Genomic DNA, 20,132 nt, shown 5'->3' with positions numbered 1-20,132 from the left:
GCGATGCTGCTGCTGCTGCGGCCCGGCCCCCGGCCCCGTGTAGTTCACATTATCATCGTAATGAGCTGCTGCTTCTCCAGTGAAAACACTGCTCTAGCCTGGGCGTTTCCAAAACAGTGCTAGTTACCGCATCCAGGTAGATGGGGTCAGCCTACGACTCCCTCTTTTCCTGGCTTGTAATAATTAACCATTCTATCAGGGGACTCAGTCTAATTGTCTTTCCTATAAGCAGTTGGTAATTATGAGCACAGCGACGGGGTGAGAAAGTGGGAACACGGGAGGGCACAGCTTTCCCTATTCTGAGTGCCTGGATCTCCAGCAGCCGCGGGAGCGTGACAGGTGTGGGGAACCACGACAGCAGCAGGATGGGGGCCCATGCCTTCTCTACCTCGTGCCCTAGGCTTCCTCAGTGGAGGGGGTTAGTCTCAGCAGGTAAGGCAAAGCCGGTACTTTTGGCAAGGGGTTTCTGGGCCCCACTGTGGATTAAGGAAGCGTGAGAGGCCCACTCTGAGCCATCCCGAGCGAGGCTCCCAGAAACCCTTTACCAAGTTCATGCTCACTGGCCTTCTGCTTCCCACGCTTTCCACCTGGGAAGCCTCGCCTACCCGCTCCTGCCCCCAGACGGACTGCAGAGCGGCCCCATCTTCTCCTGCAAGAAAGGCGGACGTGGTCCGACCGCCACGGGCAAGGTCTGGAACCCGAGAGTGACCAGGGAGGGCGGTGGAGGTGCCCACGTGCCCTATCTTTTTGCCTTCAGGCCAGCGAGGGCATCCTTCCCTGACCCTTGAAAACGGCAGCAGTTGTACTGAACAAGTTCTCCCCCTTTTACTTTTTACTGATTTTGGTTCACGACAGTGAGCCTCTGCATGGCGGTCCCTTGGAGCTGTGGGGAGAGCTGGGAGGGAGGACTTCTGCCCGTGCTCCGGGGAGCATCGGAGGCCAGCCACGGTGGACTTAGGCCAAACACATGATCTTGACTAAGAGCCTTTTCCTTAAGTGGGGGTGGGGGGTGGGGAATCGTCTGGGTTTATTCATATGTTAGGCTGTGTGGATTGGGGAAATATAGTTATCTCTCCTTTTTTTTTTTTTTTATAAACTTCGTTTATTTTGAGGGGGAGGGAGGGGCAGAGAAAGCGAGGGCAAGAGAGAATCCCAAGCAGGCTCCACACTGTCAGCACGGAGCCGGAGGCGGGGCTCGAACCCACCAACTGTGAGATCCCGACCTAAGTCGAAACCGAGCGTTGGATGCTCAACTGACTCAGCCACCCCGGGCGCCCCCTAGCCGTCTCTCTTTAACTGACGCCATAGATTACCCCTGTGTTAGTGTGTCCTCGTATTTCCTGCCCTGTTCCCAAAGCAAAGAGTTTTGAGACACTCTGTTGAGACAGTCATTTCATCGAGGGCGGGTTAATCATTAGGTTGAGGGCAAGGGTGTCAACACGGGTACAATTTACTTATTTGTTTCTAATTGCAGTAGAGGCGCCCTGATTAATGAGTAACTGTCTGGGGAGTGGAGGTGAAGCAGGCCACTATCCCCTTCTGTTGTAAGGCCAGCTTTCACTTCTCCCTGATAACCTGTCGGTGGTTCTGCCTTGGGAGACCCAGCCTCCTCTGCCCATTTCCTTGTTGTCATAAGTGGCTGGCTCGCTATCCGGCCTATGCCGCACCCTTGGGCAAGCCCGTCCCTTTCTTGGGGCTTCCTCTGCACCATCTGTGAGCGGAGGCCAAGAGACCATCTTTGTGGTGGGGAGCTTTGTCTTGAGAGCCCTCTTGCTGCTGGAGTCAAGTGTGTAGGAGCGGGAAGCCTCGAAGTGTCTAGGGGGGATGTCAGTCTAGAAGCTCTCATGGGCCACGCTGGTAGAAACATAGGGCATTTTTCTCCTCTGTGGTAAAACCTCCATGCTGACCCCAGTCGGATGATAGGTTGTCTAGGCCAGGTTGGCGGTCTTCCTCAGTGGCGACAGGGGCATCTCCCGCAGTCGCATACTGGCAATGACAGCTTGTTCCAGGGTCTGCCCTGTCCATGTCACAGAGACCGTGTTGAGTCCCTACTATTTACTGAGGGCTGACCATGGGTGAAGGGCAGCACTGAGGGCCTGAGACACAGTAGCCCGTTTAATTCTTATAACAATCGCTTGTATTATTATTTCCGTTTTACAGGGAGGGATGTTGAGCTCAAAGAACTCAGGTGGCCTGCCCGTGGCTGCACGACTCACAGGTGGCAGACCTGGGATTCCATCCCGTGCCCTTGACTATAGCCCATGCCCTTGACCGCTTTGCTTACATCTTTCCATTCTGTGTCTGTTTAAAGATCCATTAAAATTGGGAATGCCCCTTCTCTGAGCCACAGCCTTCTTGGTGTCTTCTTGTCACTGTGAAACGCGACACCAAAAGTCAGAGGGGACCCAAATGGTTAACATACTCCTTGTACTCTTGTAGATACAGTGCCAAGTAATACTCTGGGGTATTACTCACTGCTCAGGGCCTCAGGTGCAGATAGGAATCAGTCTTCCCAATGGGCCAGCGCTCAGCATGGGTTTGCCCCCTCCTTGTTCGGGGGTGCATGGCCACGTTACCTACTTCCTACTCCTGGCCTCGACCGGCACAACCGGGGGACCAGGCCAGGCTGGGGAAGGGGATGGGAGGGCAAGGGAGAAGATCTTATTTTTTTTCCGTGGCTTTTGTCGAGGAGAAACTGTAGGCCAGTGGTGATCTCTGATCAACAGCCCCTCTTACCTCATTTGGAATACTGAGGAGCAGGTGTTTTGTCAGCCTGTGCTTTTACAGAAATACCAAGAGGTTTTCAGCCTTTTCAAGGAATTTGCAAACATCCCATATTCCCTTCCCTCTCCATCTTCTGTCCAGTCACTCGCCCGGAAGAACGGTTGACAGACTTGGCCGTGGCCCACGCCGTTGCCACGTGGTAATCTACAGAGTGTAGCCAGAGTGAGCTTTTCTGGCCCGAGCCTTTGCATATGCCCAGCAGGGGCTGTGTGCTCGACTTGGAAGATGCAGGAAGTTGAGGCCCAGCAAGGTGACGGACGGATGGCCGGCCAAGTGGGGCCAGCAGCTGCGGGAAGCCCAGGTTTCTTGGCACGGACTCTGGGATTCTTCGCACCGACCAGCTCTTAAGTCCGGGCAGCTCGGGGATCCAAGAAAGCACCTTTATTTCTGACTTTTTTCTTCTCTCCTGTAGCCTTCTGACTAATGTTCAGCGGGGGCCGTGCACCTAGAAAGTCTCCGACTGAGCAGAAAGTCCCAGTTGGACTTAGGAAGAATGAAATCCGTCCCAGGCCCCGAGCTCTCTGAAAAGTTGTTATTAAATTCCGCGCGTGGCCCTGACCTGGATTTAAAGATTTGCAAGAAGACAAATTCCAAACAGATGCCCATTAGGGCCCTGACAGCCGCAGCTTAAAGATAACATTTACATTCTGCTGGGGTTCGTATCTCTCTGTTCCCCGCGCAGCCCCTCTCCCGCCTCCAGTGGGATCAATACCTCGGTCGAGGTTACGTGGAGGTGGCCACATTCTTTTAAGCTGTTTGCTCAGTGCTTGGTTTGCTCTGCTAACATGCCAGGCACTTCTTCCAACAGGCCTGTTTGCCTAGTATTAGGGCTGTTTGCCGAAACACCTACCCCAATCCGAGGGGGCTCAGCTTTCCAAACAGTTGGTCCCCACATCTGTCAATCAATAACAGCAATCGGGTTCCTGATATGGACAGCAAGTGTGGCCAAGTCCAATATTTGCCCAAACGCCACCCCCTCCCCCTGCACCTGACTCTCCCCTCAGCTCGACGAGGCGGACATTCGCCAAGCGCACAGGCTGCTGGGAAGAGGTGATGCTGGAAAACGGGGAGCTGATTCCAGGAAAGAAGGGCACACGAACAAACATGATAGCTCCTTTATGAGAGGTAATTTACTGAAATACACAGTGATTACCTGCTCACCCAGCCCTGGCGTAATTAAAAATGGCAGGCTCGGGGCTCTGGATTCCCTAGCGCTGGCCAAGGAAAGTGGGTTGCAGCTTGTGAAGCTTGAGGTTGGATCCGGGGGCTGGTCTGGTGTCACAGGGGATCAGAGGGACATCAGGATCGTATCAAACCCAGGAAATCAGCTCCCAAGAGGGACAAAATGCTAGCAAGAGAAAATATACCCTAAGAAGAGGGTGACATTTAGGAGGGACCGTCTTTGTGTAGTTTCGAACTTGGAGGGGTTGGTTCACAATATTGTGAATGCACTAAATGCTACTCAATTGTTCTCTTTCCGATGGTTACTTTTATGAGGTGGGACTTTCACCTCAGTTGGGGGGGGTGGGGGGGGGGGGGAAGAAAAAAGAATGAATCCCAGTGAGCCCAGGACGTTTACATTTGAGAGACTCTAATGCCTAACTCAGGCTTTGGCTCAGAGTAAATGCTTAATAAATGTTTATTGAAAGAACAACCTAACATTTGCACAGTCAACAAAGCTCTTTGTTATACATTAGCTCATTTCATCCTTAAAGAGCCCTGCGCGGTGGGCAGCGGTAAATCTTCTTGTGTTGTAAAGGAGAAACTGAGGCTGAGGGAGGAGAGTGGTTTGCGTAATGTGGCGCGGCTAGTAGGGGAGGTGCTGGGATTCAAACCCCGAAGTCCCTGGCTTCCAAGTCTGTGCTTGTATAGCCTCACTATTGTGCCTACCTCATGACTTTCAAGGCAGGAGAGAAAGAGAGGCTTACAGATATTACTTCCCCCCTTCTTTTAGGGTATTTATTACTAAAACTAATTTAATGTTTTTTAATGTTTATTTATTTCTGAAGGAGAGAGACACAGAGTGCCAGCAGGGGAGGGGCAGAGAGAGAGGGAGACACAGACTATGAAGCAGGCTCCAGGCTCTGAGCTGTCAGCACGGAGCCCGACGCGGGGCTCGAACCCACGAACCGCGAGATCATGACCTGAGTCGAAGTCAGACGCTTAACCTACTGAGCCACCCAGGCGCCCCACACTGAAACTATTTTAAAACTGGAATGTCCAGCCAAGCCACCCATTCTCCCTCGAAGCTCCTAGCACTGTGCTTGATAAATATTTTCTGATTCACTCAGCTGCAGGGAACAAGCTTTCGTTGCTGTGGTGACTGCCCAGAGCAAAACTCAGGGAGGTTAGGGTATCAGTGATGCCGAGGGACCCTGGCCACCAATGTCTGCGAGGGGGAGCTGGGATCTATGGGGGGTGACTCCCAGAAGGCTTTGCTGGGTGCAGGGTATCCTCTGTGAGGGGGAGCCTGGTGGTGCTTGGGCCAGCTGGGCCACTGTCACTTATTGGTCTAGGTGGTGGAGGGGTGGCCCCTCACTCAAAAATTAGTAATTTCAAGACAGTGACGGCAGAACATGAAGCCCAGCACATGTCTGTCTGAGGACAAGGTCTGAGAGGCTGCACAGCTCTCTGTGATGTGGCCCTGGGGCAGGCACGGCCTGGGCTCCCGCGGGGCATCTCTGTGGGTGCTGTGGATGGAGACAGGAAGTGGGGAGGGGCGGGGCAGAGGCGTAGAAGGCCATCTCTTTTCTGGGGTGTCCCTCATCCCCTGGGGAGAACCCCGGTATGCTCCCTCCTCCCTCCACGATCATCAGAGCAACCTCCGGACCTGCGTGGGGTTCCGCCCTGGTTCTGCTACCTGGAATCCTCGTGACTCGGGATGGGGCACTGAACTCAGAGCCTCCGACTCCTTGGTTATCAAATGGTGCCGATGCTTTCCTTGGCGAGTGATCGAGGGGTCAGATGAGACGATGCCAAAGGACCTGGCCATGTCCCTCATCCCAGATCACAGCACCGTCTTCTCCGGACTAAGTGGGACTGAGGTCCCCATCAGCTGGACCTGAGTTGGCTGACAAAACACACGTACACAGACTGAAAACTCAAGTGCTTTCAGAGGTGGGGTGGGTAATAGACACAAAGGAGACAGGCCCCAGAGCAAGGCTTTAGGGAGGGGTAGGGACTGTGGTAAACTGGTTTGGGGCCCTCCCTCATGCCACTGCCATCCAAAGACCAAATGGATACGGGAAAACACTGCCAGTTCATTAGGCGGCGAGGGAGGTCATCCTGAGACCTTTCAAACACTAAGTCGGAAACCGGGACATTAGGTTGACATCAAGGGGGAGGCATTAACAGGCCATAAGGTCCTACACGGTGAGCTACAAATGTGGCTCCCGGCGCAACGCGAGGAGGGCGACATAATCGGTCACGTGGTCCTCACCGTCTGTGAAGGAGAAACAGATAGTAGGTGCTGGGAGCCAGCTCGAAAAGATACCTTCTGGGGGCTGCATGTAGGGTCTCGTCCTGGGTACTGAGGGTAGGGTGATGGGCGCAGGCTTCTGGTGCAGGGAACAAGCAGGTGCAGAGGAGTTAAAAAAAGAAAAAAGCAATAAATTTGACTGAAATTTGATCTGCTTTGATTGTCCCTGTGCACTGGCAATTGCAAACAATGTCAGTGACAAAATTCTCCTCCACGAAAATTCTTTCTTGGCGTCGGGTGTAAGGGAGTGGACCTTAAGAATAAGTAGTAACAAGTATAAGCTTCACATCAGGACGGTTTTATTACCTCTCCTTTTTTCTTTTAATTAAAAAATTTTAAAAAGTATTTGTTTAATTTTAGAGTGAGTAAGAGAGAGAGAGAGAGAGAGAGCACAGGAGTGGGGGAGAAGAGTAGAGGGAGAGAGAGAGAGAGAAAATCTTAGGCACAGAGCCTGACTTGGGGCCCGAACCCACGGCTCTGGGATCATGACCTGAACCGAAATCAAGAGTCGGATGCTCCACACACAGACTGAGCCAGCCAGGCGCCCCTCCTCTCCTTTAATAAACATTGTAATCGTACAACGAAGTTAATTTGGAGGACTCCCAGTTACAAGCATTGGCTCCCCAAACGCGGACCTGCCCCCAGGCATTTGTTTTGAGAGTTATTTTGTCAGGCTGCAGAAGTGTTTGCTTTCTCCCCGGGTGCAGTCTCTGTCCCCAATCCCCCGTGGTAACCTGTGTTCTCGAGCTTAAAAGCTCGAAATGAATAATGACAACATAGCCGTTGTAAAGATGAAAAACATAACGTGAGTTTGTTAATGCGATGCAGTCACTCTAGGTAGTCACTGGAGTTTAGTGTGTTTTTTTTTTTTTTTTGAGAGATAGAGAGAGAGAGAGACTCTCAAGCAGGCTCCACACCCAGTGCAGAGCCTGATGCAGGGCTTGATCCCAAGATCAAGGTCAAGATCATGACCTGACCCCAAATCAAGATTCAGTTGCTCAACCGATCGAGCCACCCAGGTGCCCCTCGAGTTTAGTTTTGTTTAAAATTGGAAACAACCAGGACACCTTGGTGGCTTAGTCAACTGAGTGTCCGACCTCGGCTCAGGTCATGATCTCGTGGTTCGTAAGTTCAATCCCCGCATCGGGCTCACTGCTGTCAGCACAGAGCTTGCTTCAGAGTCTCTGTCCCCCTCTCGCTCTGCCCTTCCCCCTTTTGTGCTCTCTTTTCAAAAATAAATAAACATTTACAAGAAGTAACATTTGAAACGACCAAAGAGTGTGAACTGCGAGATGTTATGTTTTTGCTTAGTGAGTATTTTAGTTCATGCTTGAAATAGTTAACTGAATTTGAATGATGTGTTTGTATACATATGTTTACATAGATGCATTTTAAGTAGGCTTCATGCCTAGTGAAGGGCCCAGCACAGGGCTTGGACTCATGACCTTGAGATCAAGACCTGAGCTGAGATCGGGTTGGATGCTTAACCAACTGCACCACCCAGGCGCCCCTTGAATAACATGTTTTGAATTGATACTTATTTTTTTAATTGTTTTAAAAAGAACAAAATCCAGAAAGTGGTTTTTATCAATAAATTGTATCTTCGGCTGACGTTGTAGTCTTATTAACATCCTCTTGTTAGTTACTGGATAATTGTTTACATAAATTATTATTAGACCATAACCAAAGGATTAGAGTTCAAGCTGCTGGGCACGTATAAACACCATTATACAAATCGTTGTGCTTTTGTGTCCTATAGGAACTTGGAGTAACTTACAATGTGTGATAGTATTGTGAGACCAGCAACTGGTTCATAGTCATAAAGGTGTTCTGGAGAAATTTCAAGTGGGGCACCCACACCAACCTAAAATGGCAAGAGTTCAGTGGTGCTCCATAGAGAAAAGGGACAAGAACAAAGGAGGAGGCAAATGAAACAATGTCTGGATAGGTTAAAAGTACATAATGCTTTCAAAATTGCGTGTCGTTAACGGGGATTCTGAAGAAATGACACATGGCCTGTCCAGCACACCTATAATATTGTTATTCGTTGTGTTTCGTGATTTTTACAGAAAACGATTTTGGTGTTTGGAAGACGATTGAGTTTAAAAGTGACCTGTTGGGGGCACCTAGGTGGCCCAGTCGGTTAAGCGTCCGACTCTTGGTCTCAGCCCGGGTCGTGATCTCGCGCAGTTGGTGAGTCTGAGCCCCATGTCAGGCTCTGCACTGAGCGATGAGCCTGCTTGGGATTCTCTCTCTCTGCCCCTCCTCCACTCGTGCTCTCTCTTTCTCTCTCTCAAAAATAAATGAGTAAACATTAAAAAAAACATTAAAAATATGTTTTGGGGGGCACCTGTGTGATGCAGTCAGTGAAGCCTCCGATTTTGGCTCAGGACGTGATCTCGCGGTTCCTGAGTTCGAGCCCCCCATCGGGCTCTGTGTTGACAGCTCGGAGCCCGGAGCCTGCTTTCGATTCTGTCTCTCCCTCGCTCTCTGCCCCTCAGACAGAATCCGAAGCAGGCTCCGGGCTCCGAGCTGTCAGCACAGAGCCCGATGCGGGGCTCAAACTCAGGAACCGCGAGGTTATGATCTGAACCGAAGTCAGGTGCTCACCGACTGAGCCCCCCGGGCACCCCAATAAATAAACATTAAAAGAAGAGCCTGCCGGGGTGTCAGGCACTCTCCTTATGCCACTGATTGGCTATCTGTGGTCAGGCTGCATGGTCTCCGTGCCCGGGTGGGGGGTCTTGGTCAGGGGCAGAGGAGGGGCAGGGTCAGTTACCATCACACCATCTTCCTTAGCCGGCCGCTCCCCTGGGAAGGGGCCTGTATTTGGGCTCTTCTGTTCGCAGGAGCAGACGCCCACTTGGGCTGCTCAGCTCGGGTTCCACAGTCCTGTCTCATCCTTTCCTGAGGTGTGGCACCAGGCCCGAAGGGAGACGAGGGCAATGTCACCAGCTGTTGGGGTTGCCCCAGCTCGTAGCAGCCCCTCTGTCTACTTTCCAGCAGCCGCCTTTACAGTGGGGTCACCTAAAAGAACACATAGGCACACAGTTTCTCCAAAGGCCCTCTGGGAAGTTCTTAGTAATTCCGTCAGCACGGCTATGGATTATGTGCTTTCTGCAGCCACAGGCCTTGACGGCCACCACCAGGTCAACAAAATCAGACAAGTCCCGGCGGGGGCATGTGGGGGGGGTGGTTCCTGTGTGGCTGGCATTCAGGGAAGGGTGGACAAAGCCCTAGGAGAGGTGGGTGAGTTGTCAGGGTTGTTCAAAGCAGGGTGACAAAATTCACCCGAGGGGTCTCGCGGAAGGGCGGGAGCCTCTGTGGAGTCTGAGATACAGTCACAGAGGACATCTTCAGAGGCTGGTGTGCAGTGAGCACATCCTAGAACCAGTACTTACCAGCTCTGGGACCCCCGGCAAGTTCCCCCTCCCTCCTCTGAGAAGCTGGGGTGGGTGGGGGGCAATGGTCCAAGCTCCCTGGTGGAGGTTGGTGAGGACAAAGGCCGCTGTAAAGCCCCAGGCCCTCCCCAGAGTAAGTGCTTAATAAATGATGGGTGATGAGCTCCCAGGGGCTCCCGTGAGACTCCCCTTTCTTGGTGGTTCTCCACCCGGACGCGCCGTGGAATCTGGGGCTTAACTTGCACCTACACTCAGGGAAGACCTTTCCACAGGGGCTGAACTCGTACTGCGCGTGCGATTCTGGCGAGAGAACCCAATTCAAACTCGGAAGGCCTAAAAAGAACCGACAGATACGATGCCCTTTGCCTCCCTCCAATATAAATGGTCTCGGCGGAGCTTTGGAGAGAAGCTGGATAGCTCTCATGAAATCTAAGTTGTCATTTTCGTTGCTAATAATAATGATGACAATCCCTGGGCTCGGGAGACACAGAATCCGAAGCAGGCTCTGGGCTCCGAGCTGTCAGCACAGAGCCCGATGCGGGGCTCGAACCCACGGACCGCGAGATCATGACCTGAGCCGAAGTCGGACGCTTAACCTGCCGAGCCACCCAGGTGCCCCTCAGCTACTTTTGATATGTCACTAATTTGATCTCACAGCTACCCCGCGGTGAAAGTCAACTGGTCTTTGCTGTGCCCCAGAGAAGGTCGGTGGCTTGCCCAAAGTCACACAGCCTAAAAGAGCCAGAGGTGGGATTTGAACCAGGGCCAGCTCAGTCCAGAGCCCAAGTTCCTAAGCCTAGCCCCTGCTATTTGATGGAAACGGTCCCATCTCCGGGAGCTACAGGCTGAGATGGCCGCCCTGAAACAGGCTTCTGGGAAAGGGAAAGAACGTAAAACAAAGGTCTTGACCTAACTCGACGGAATGTCTTACACGCAGTTAGCACCGCGTCAGAATTTGTAGGAAGTCTGGTCAGCGCTTCGCCACAGTTGCCTGGAGCACTCTCAAGGTGGCGAGAAGCTGTTGAATTAATAAAATGCGTGAAGATGATTGCAGGGGAAACACTTAATCTACGGAGGATAATACACTCCGTGGAGGCATTTTCAAGTACTTTCAAAAACTCCCTTTTCCACACCAATAATTGATAGACTAACCTCACATTGTTCTTATTTGTTCATTAACATAAGGCCCCCAGGGGCTCGCTATGCAACACTTTATTAGCCTGGATTGAGTAATATATTTTAAAGTAATAAAACGACATTATTTTTAAATTATTTTTTAATGTGGACTTTCCAGCCATTGACTGCCCTCTCTGATAGGTCTGAATTAGTGAGTTTTAATTGTGTGCGAAGAAGCAATAAAATAATCATTACTAAGATGACGGGGGCTTCTTTTATGGCAGACACCGAGCTGGGCACGTCACACGGATCTTCCCCAGTCAGCCCGACAAAACCCTGTATTGGGGGTACTATATGCCCCTCCCGACAGACACAGAACTCACGCTCTGAGGGATTCAACTCCTTGCACTGGGTCCCTGGGCTAATGAGTGGGGGAGCCAGGAGTCCAGCTCAGGCTTATCACCCCGTGGGCCGCCTGGGTGGCTCAGTCGGTTAAGCGTCCGACTTCGGCTGAGGTCATGATTTCGAGGTCTGTGAGTTCGAGCCCCGCGTCGGGCTCTGTGCTGACAGCTCAGAGCCTGGAGCCCGTTTCGGATTCTGCGTCCCCCGCTCTCTCTTTGCCCCTTCCCCGCTCGTGCTCTGTCTCTCTTGCTCTCAAAAAGAAATAAAACATAAAACGCCAATCTAGAGGCGGCCGTGAAGGTGTTTATTGGATCTGAGTAACATTTAAATCTGTAGACTTGGAGTAACGCAGATTATTCTCTACAACACGGGTGGGCCTCGTCCAATCAGTAGAAGGCCGTAAGAGCAAAGATCGAGTTTCCCAAAGAAAAGGGACTCCTTGTCAGGACTGCATCATGGGAATGCTGCCCGAGTTTCCATCCTGCTGTCCTGTGGAACTTGAACTTGAGATTGCAACATGAACTCTTACATAAATTTCCAGCCTGCTAGTGTGTCCTACAAATTTTGGATTTTATTCCAGCACGCCTTTCTATGCCGTGATAAATTGAATCACGGCCCTGCGTAACTGGGGTTTTTACGTAGTTGACCCCTTTGAGAAAGAACCAAAGAAACTAAGGCAAATGGCGCTCAGGGATTTATCTGAAAATGCCACTCCTGAGCCCGTCTGACGCTGCCTGCTACAGTTACCTCTGGTCCAGGCCCTGGGCGGTGTGGCTTTGCAGCCTGGCGTGTGCACCCCAGTCAAGCGACCTCCTGACTCAGTCCCAGTGAGGCCCTCCCTCTGCAAGAGTAGGAGGATTTGGAGCCACAAGACTTCGAACCAGAGGGGCTTCTAATCATGCAGAAAACTCAACTCTCCAGAATTTGCCGGGGAATCGATTTCTTCTCCGGCGTCCTCTTATCAGGCGGCATTGAAGCCACTCTTACTCTTATCTTTTATTCAGATATCACGTCTGTAAAGAGACTGACTCAGGCCCTCCGGTCCTCACCTCCATTCCTCCCAGAGAGTGGTGGCAGGGCAGTGGGGATCCTCCCCATTTTACAGAAAGAGAAACCGAGGTGGGGAAAGGATGCACCTAGCTTCAGATCCTGGGCGGCACCTGCGGCAGGCCGGGAGAGGAGCCCTGGGAGGAGCCTCCCAGGTGCTGGTCCCAGGGAAGCGCTGGTGTGTCACTGGGGTGGGGGGGGGGTGGGGGAGTAGGGCGCACCTGGCCTTGCCAATTAGAGCCAGCCTTGCTTCTCCCAAGAGGTCCAGGCCACGGACAGGGGAGCCTGTGACAAGCTTTAAAGTCATGATTTTTTTTTTTTCTTTTCTTACAGTTCCCGGAGATCCGAGGCAGCTCATTGTGTGCTAATGCTCTGTCCCTCTCGGTTCCCTTGCCCAGGGAAGGCTTATACTAAGTCTATCCTTTCTGACTCCGGCAGGAAAAGTGCTCTCTCTGGGGAATGAGGATTGCAGCCATGAGCTAGAGGGTGAGGGAGAGACATGGTTTGAGGTAGAAGGAACGAACTGTGTGACCTTAGAAAAGTCACTCAACCCCTCTGAGCCTCAGTTTCTGCCTCTGTAAAATAATTGCCTCCCAGGGGGTCGTCAGTGGTTTTAAATGAAATAATGCATGTAGCCATGTTGGATAGACTATAAAGTGCTGTACCAACATGAGCTATGTTTTAAAAAATATTTTTATGTTTATTTATTTTTGAGAGACACAGAGAGACAGAGAGAGACAGAGTGCGGGCAGGGGAGGGGCTGAGAGAAACGGAGATACAGAATCTGAAGCGGGCTCCAGGCTCCGGGCTGTCAGCACAGAGCCCGACGCGGGGCTCAAACTCATGGACCGGGAGATCAGGACCTGAGCCGAAGTCGGACGCTTAACCGACTGAGCCACCCAGGCGCCCCAGCTATTGTTATTTCTGATGCACCCTAAAAGGGAGGAAAGGAAAGGCAAGATTTAGAATTGGGGAATTTTGCCTTCTTGGATCTCATGTCGCAACACTGAGAGTTTAAGCCATCTGCCGCAAATCGCAGAAGGTGAGAAAGCAGGTTTAGGGTTGGGTAGTGAGGACGGGTGGGAATGAGGGGCATTGTCCGCTTAGGGCCCAGGGACTGGGCCATGATGGGACAGACGAGGGTCCTAGGAGGAGGGTGCTTGGGCAGTGGGCAGCGAGGTTGGAGGGAGGCCAGGTAGGCAGTGGCTCCAATACTGGGCCTAGGAGTCAAAGCTGTCACTTAGGAGGATGCCAAAACCCAAGGGGGGTTTTGCCAAAACCCATGGGTTTACCAAAACCCGTGTAGGGGCCGCTAGTGCAAGGACACATGGATGGTGGAAATCACTCCTGAGTGTGACTTCTGCTTCAGCAACAGGGCAAAACACACATCCCACGCAGGCCCCCTTCCGAGGATCACAGCCCAGGGGCTAAAGAGGTAGGTCAGGGGTGGGGAGGAGGGCAGAGCTTTCCAAGGGAAAACCCAGCACTCTCATTCTCTGAGGTCAAGAAACGTGGGCTGCAGTCATTTTGCCGTGATCAAAACTAGGCCTGAGTCACTTTTGGGCAGAAGTGAGAGAACACGGGGTCGGGGGTGGGCAGGGGGGCGTACCTATGCGGGCACCACACCCACACACATCGCCCAAAAGCTGCTTTACCACCCCAAATGACCCGAGGATTCTGGTAATAAGAGTTGTCGTTCAAGACAGGCCTTGACTCATTTCTCCCACGAAAGGAGGAAATGAAAAGTCAGCAAGAGAGAGTAGAATTCATATCTAAGTGGATCATGAGTGCCCCCTGTCTCCTTCCTTCCTTCTACTAAAATATTCCCTCTTTGGTCTCTTATTGCCTCGTATTTCACCATTAGAGATTTATTCCTTTGGTTATTCAGTCTCCAAGAGTTCTTTTTTTTTTTTTAATTTAAAGTTTTAATTTAAAGATTATTTCTTTATTTTGAGGTGGGAGAGGGGAGAGAGAGAGGGAGAGAGAATCCCAAGCAGGTGCCACACTGTCAGTGCAGAGCCTGACTCAGGGCTCGAACTCACGAACTGTGTGATACCATGATCTGAGCCCAAATCAAGAGTCTGCAGCTTAACTGACTGAGCCACCCAGGCGGCCCCCCCTCCCCCAAGAGGTCTTCATACAAAAGCCAAAGTTCCTGGGAAAGGCAACAAATAAGACTGGAGTGTGATCCAGCTCAGTAACTGAGCCCTGGGATTGGTTTCATCGGAGGGGGGCCTGAGGGGCTAAAAAGCGGTGAGTAAAGGAGAGGGGGTAGGGACAGAGGTCAAAATCTGCACTTTATGGACGAGGAAACTGAGGTTTAGACAAATGAAGAAACACTTAGTCTGTGTTGGGAGTAGGCCGAACCTTATTTCCCACCCCAAATTGTGTGTCTTCTTCAGAGTTGTTCGGAAGCAACTCGGAGACATTTGTTTCAGAGCAAACGTGCCTTCCTTGCCTTCCCATCTACGTCCAGTGCCATCCAGGAGGTGGGAGCAACACTCAGGCCATTCCTGAGTGGGCCGTTCATGAGCTGAACGGTAGCTGTGACTTGTGCGTCAGGTCCTAAATGATAGAACTGCACCAATCAGGTGAGAAATCCTCTCCCTCCCTCCCTCCTTGCCCCCTTCCCCTCTGTTTCTGGAATTTGAGGTGTCACGCTGGAAGTTGGAGGTGGGGTGGCCATGACAGGGCTACAGACACCCTAAGGTTCTGAGGTAGGAGAAACTCAGGGAGCCAGCCAGACAAGGGACAAGGAGCACAGGTACAAAGAACTGTGAGGAGAGATGTCCCGGGAACAGCCCCTGTCTGCCTGATGCAGGAAGATGCCTCCCTCCCAGGGCGGGGACCCTTAACATGTCTGCCCAGTGGGGCAGAGCCTGCTGAGGTAAGTCTCCCGTGTTTTCTCTTTCTGACTCGAGTATTCGCAGATGTTATCTTGTACTTGTTATACCATCCAGTAGTGAATGGTCGGGAGGCAGATCACTTTAGTTCCTAGGTTGTTGGTCTCTGGATCAAGAGGCCACATCTGTACCCGATAAAGGAATTACTGTACCTCACTGCTGATACGGAGATCCCAACACAGCCCCCTGAGATCCTGAGTGTGCTGTCCTGCCTGGTAGGACCCCGGGGCTGTATTCCTTGGGGAGGGGTGAGTGCATTTTGCTTGCAGGAGGGAGAATGGGCCACTTGTGTAGTGACCCCAAGAGCAAACTGGCCATCGGCCATCACGAAGGCTGTTCTCTAATTATTTCTTGCTCTCTGAGTGCTGGGCCCCAGGTAGGATTGCACCTGTAGGCCCCTGGTGCTGGGGTGGGACCAGTGAGTTGCGAGTGTGAGTTTTCGTGGTCTGTCTGAGGCCCTTCAGGCTCTTGCCCGGAAATAGCCACATTCAAGATGGCGCCGCTCCCTCAGCCTGGACCCCGGGAGCAGAGGGGAGTATGGAGCCCCAGACGACTCAGGTCCGAGACATAAACCTTCGCTGTCACTTGCTCTGGGTCTTTTTGGAAAGTAGATAGAGGCGCTGACACCGTGGGGACGCCCAGACACTGGTGACATGCCTTGGGTTTCCCCTACTGGCCTCAGCCCCATCCCTCAGGCTGTGGGACAGGAGCACAGGACAGCAGAGGGCACCAGAGGCCTGTCTCCACTCTTCCCATGATGAGCCATCCTACTGTGTTGGAGGAACTGGCATTGCAGGAGGGGACCTCTGGCCGCCAGCAGGCAGAGAGCGCAGGGCCTGTCCCTCGGCCCTGTTAGCGTGGTTGTGGGCAGGAGTCTGTAGGATGCAGACTGAAGCCTCGGGAGGCTTCAGAGAGCCCGGGCCCCACAGTGGCCTCTAAAGCGTAGGCTTTCCGCTTTCTCTTTCCCTCTGGGCCTGGCTCTGCCTCAAGGACCATCATCAGACCCAGAGGAAGGCTGGGAGGGGACGCCGGGGGCCAGGACAGAATGTAATGGGCGCTGCTACAGGGAGCCCCCCGACCCTGGCACGGAGCCTTGGGATCTCGGGCCTTCCCCAAGGCTTCGGCTCTTGAGGCCTCAAATGCCACCATTATACTTTGGCCATTATGCACAATGGGTTGTTCTGAGATGTTGAAACGCAGCCCTGTTTCTCTCCTTGGTGGGGGGGGGGGGTGCGGTGGAGGGGCGGGGCCTGCAGTGACTCTTTCCTAGATTAACTGGACGGTGCACAGGTGGGGTCTGAGAGCTTCCTCAGCACAGAGAGCTTTGTCCTGGGAGTTGGGCAGCTGCGTGATCACCTCGATGTCCCCTTCCCTCCCTGGGCCTCAGTTTCCTCCTCTGTCAAAAGGGGTTGGGGCCGGCCAAGCTCGGAGCCCCCTCCAGCTTTATAACCTGCGCTTCTGGGAGCGGGTTTCGCTGCTCGGGACCCAGGAGGCAGCCTGGCCCTGGGGAAGGGGTGGGAGGGAGGAGGGGAGGGGAAGGGGTGCAGGACAGGGAAACCCGGGGCTACTGAGAGTCACTAGCTGGATGCGACGTTTTGCCAGGAGAGGCCGGACTATCTGCGTGCACTTGCTTTACTTCAGTGTTGGCATACGCCTCAATATTTACACTTCTCCAGATCATATAGAGACCAAGGTCAGGTCAAGACTGTCCACGGAACCTTAGCTGGCTCAGCGTCAAAAAGACGAGGGAATGGTGCCCGAGTCTCTGGCCCTCCCTCCCTGCCTTCTCTGGGTGCTGTTCCTGGCCTCCGGGTGCTGGTCCCTCCCGCCTGGGCAGGAGGTCTGGCCTGGTGTCTGGATCCCCAGTCAGAAAGCCTTCCAGAACATCTAGCAGATGGACTCCAAGCTGTCACCTTGCGGGGGTGAGGTGAGGGGGATGTCCACCTTCTGCTTGGAACGCTTTGTTGCCCTTCTTCCACCCTCGCCAGCGAGCCAGGCTCTTTGGTGGGGAGGTAGCACCAAGATTTCCCCTGCAAGGACCCAGGAGCTCTGGAAGGTGGGGTTTCCCTGGAGAAGCAGTGTCTCCCCCAACCCTTTGACCTCAGTTTTGCCAGGATCCTGGGAGGCTGGGCGGGAGCATGGAGGCAGGCCACTGTCCTGATCCTCCTTCAGCTCCTCTGAGCTCCAGAGACAATGGGGGCCTCGCAGAACTCACTGCAAACCGTTCTGGTTTGTTACATGTTTTGAGAGTCTCATCTCTCTCTCGAGTTGGTTGTAAACTGTTTAGGGCCTGGCAGAGGAGGTTTTGGTGTCTTTCCTCCTCTTGACGTGTTGGTATTGTCGTGTCCCACCCCTAATTCCACCAAGTCCCCCAGTCTCTGCACCATTCATTCATTCATTCACTCACTCACTGAGGCTCACCGTGGGCAGGATGTCACCAGGGGCTGGACATACAGAGTAAAGTCTAATTCAGGGTGGTGAGTGCTGTGACAATGGCCTGTGTGGGGCCCTCATGGGTGCATCTGGGGGAGAGCCTGGCCTGGGCTTGGGGAGGTCAGAAGGGGGGGGTGTGGGCTCTCAGAGAAGGTGAGATTTGAGTTAGTGTTGAAGGAGAAGCTGTAAAAGTTCCCTAGGTGGGGGTGGAGTGGCGGGAGAGAATTTTCTAGGAAAGGAAAGCACACAAAAGCTGGCAGAGGGAGAGAGCAGGGCCCCTTTGGGACTGGAAGCATTCACTTCCGCTGGAGCAAATGCAGGCGAGTGGAGAGGAGCTGGGGAGAAGGCAGGGCCTGGTCATGGAGGGCCTTGGGGCACAGGCTACAGCTGAAGAGGCGATGTGGAGACCGGCACGGCGGTCATTGCTCTAGCTCAGGAGAGGAGGAGGCGACTGGAGGAGAGGGCAGAGGTGAGGCTGACCCCCAGGGTCCTGGCTCAGGGGGCTGTCTGCTTGCAGCCGCTCACCACTGGCCAGAGTGGGGGAGAGGAGGAGCAGAGTGGGAAGGAGTCGTGAGGGTGAGTCAGGGGTGCACGTGCTGGGTTTTGGACGCCCAAGGCCACTCCAGGAGAGGGTGTCCAATAAGTGGTTCACGTAGTTGGAGAATGAACCTGAGCATCCTCAACAGGTAGGGTAGTATTTGCACCCCTGTGCTGTAGATGAGATGATTAAAGGAGTGTGCATAGCCAAAGACAGAAAAAAGGGCTTAAGACAGAGCTCCTGGGAGCCCCTGCATTTCAAGAGTGGGTGGGAGAGGCGGGGAAAGGAGTTGGTGTGGTGGAGGTCAAGGGCGGACCGGCAAAGAATGAGTGGTTGACATTTCAAAGGGCCGCAGAGACAGGTGCACAAGTCTAGGGTTGGCCAGGAAGGTCCCTTGGCCCGAGGGATGATGGTAGAGCGTCTGGCAAGGTCGTGGGCTGCGGTGCTGACCCACAAGAGGCAGGCTGCTGTGACCTCTCCTGCCTGCACAGCTCTGACCATGGTGCTGGGTACTCAGTGCTCCGTATAACACATGGTCGGGAGAGTTTGTTGGATGAACGACTGTGGCGTTGAAGAAGAGACTTGTTTGTTGTTAAGTCGGTGAGATTTGAGATATGAGTGCCTCACCTCTCCCGCCTCTCTGCCCTCAGAGTGAGTCACAATCAGAAAGGTGCCGGATGGGGGTTTCCAGGTCTTATCCAGATCTGGAAAAGATGAGCTAACCTGGGAGAAATGTGGAGGCCCTTTGGAAGGTCACAAGTGCTCCCGAGCGAGGGCTGAGAACTCCGTTCTCTGGGGGCTTTCCTGTAGTTCTAGCCTCATCGGCACCTCCAGTGGCGAGCGGGGCATTCGGGGACCCTGTAACTTGCTGGGCTCCAGCGGTAAAACTTTTCTCCTCGGAAGACTGGGTGACTGGAGAGCCTACCCAGGCCAGCAGCCATCATGAGCAAGGCGCACTGAGGTAGGAGTCCGGGGCTAGGATGCTGGCCTAAGCTCTGCCATTATCTTGTGTGAGGCAGTGGTCTCTCTGGGCCTTAGTTTCTCCATCTGTGAAGTAGGGATTCCAATACTGCCTCCCCGGGGGGTATCCCGAGGATAAAATGGAATAATGGATACAGAGATGATGTGAAAATGAAAAGGGTGATGCATGGCCCAGGGGTTTCTTCAATCCTTCATTCATTCATGCACGCACGTGTTAATTCAGCAAAAAGTGACCAAGCGCTCCCTAGGTGCCGTGATGACAAAATACTAAGCGCTGAGGGCAGAGTAAGTGAGTGGGCAGACGTTGTGATAAGAGCCTGCCTTTGACCCTGTTTGTCCCTGGCCCACCCTGCCTGCAGGGGAACGAATGGGGTGGGGCTGATGAGGTATGGCATCAGTGCCCCAGGCTGGGAGGGTGGCCGCCCGTAGGCTCTGCTGCTGGGGTTGGGTGATGCTAGCATTTCGCTCTCTCTCCCTCTCCGTTCTGGTGGTGGGTGGGGGTGGAGAGTTGAGGGGGAAGGGGGAGGAGTTTATACTGAGTCGGGTCAAAGGTTGCCCCTCTTCTGCTTTGTCCTCTGGACCCCGAGGCTGTGTCCCCTGCTACTTGGTGGGCACGGACGTGGGCACAGATGTGCACGGGAGAGGGTAGCATGCGGTCATCAGCTGGCTCCCAGGTATGCAGGATCTGTGTCCGGATCCGGTGGGTGAACTAGGATGAGGTGCTTAACCTTGATGGGACTCAACTTCTCCACCCACAGCATTCTTAGTACCTGTGCTCTGTGCCGTGTTGAAGATGAGGTGGGCTGTAAGAGAATTTCGAAATATTCGAACCTCCTGCTCCTTCTCTTCCTCTTCCCCAGACATCAACTCATCATCAGCAAAATCATCAGACCACCTTTCTGGGCTCCTTCCTCCTCCCTCCTTCCTCTCATGGGCCCCTCTGTGCCATGTCTCCTCAGCCTGATAGCCAAAGAAGCGTATCCCCAACTTCGCTTTCCACGGATCGAAATGACCCCTGGCTTGCCGGTCAGGATTGGCTGATTTCTTGT

General features: G+C 53.2%; 1 long non-coding RNA gene across 1 annotated transcript in view; it reads left to right on the top strand.

The window, feature by feature from the left end:
- The first annotated feature begins 261 nt into the window (after positions 1–261).
- LOC115515733 overlaps positions 262–20,132 on the top strand; it is a 111,139-nt gene continuing 91,268 nt past the window's right edge. The window contains exon 1 of the long non-coding RNA XR_003969385.1: positions 262–432. This is a non-coding gene — a long non-coding RNA (uncharacterized LOC115515733). The remainder of the gene's footprint in view (positions 433–20,132) is intronic.

Source organism: Lynx canadensis, chromosome B3 (assembly GCF_007474595.2).
Source record: "Lynx canadensis isolate LIC74 chromosome B3, mLynCan4.pri.v2, whole genome shotgun sequence".
Taxonomy (NCBI): Eukaryota; Metazoa; Chordata; class Mammalia; order Carnivora; family Felidae; genus Lynx; species Lynx canadensis.
The sequence above is the reverse complement of the archived record's forward strand: the minus strand, read 5'-3'. Positions and strand labels throughout refer to the sequence as shown.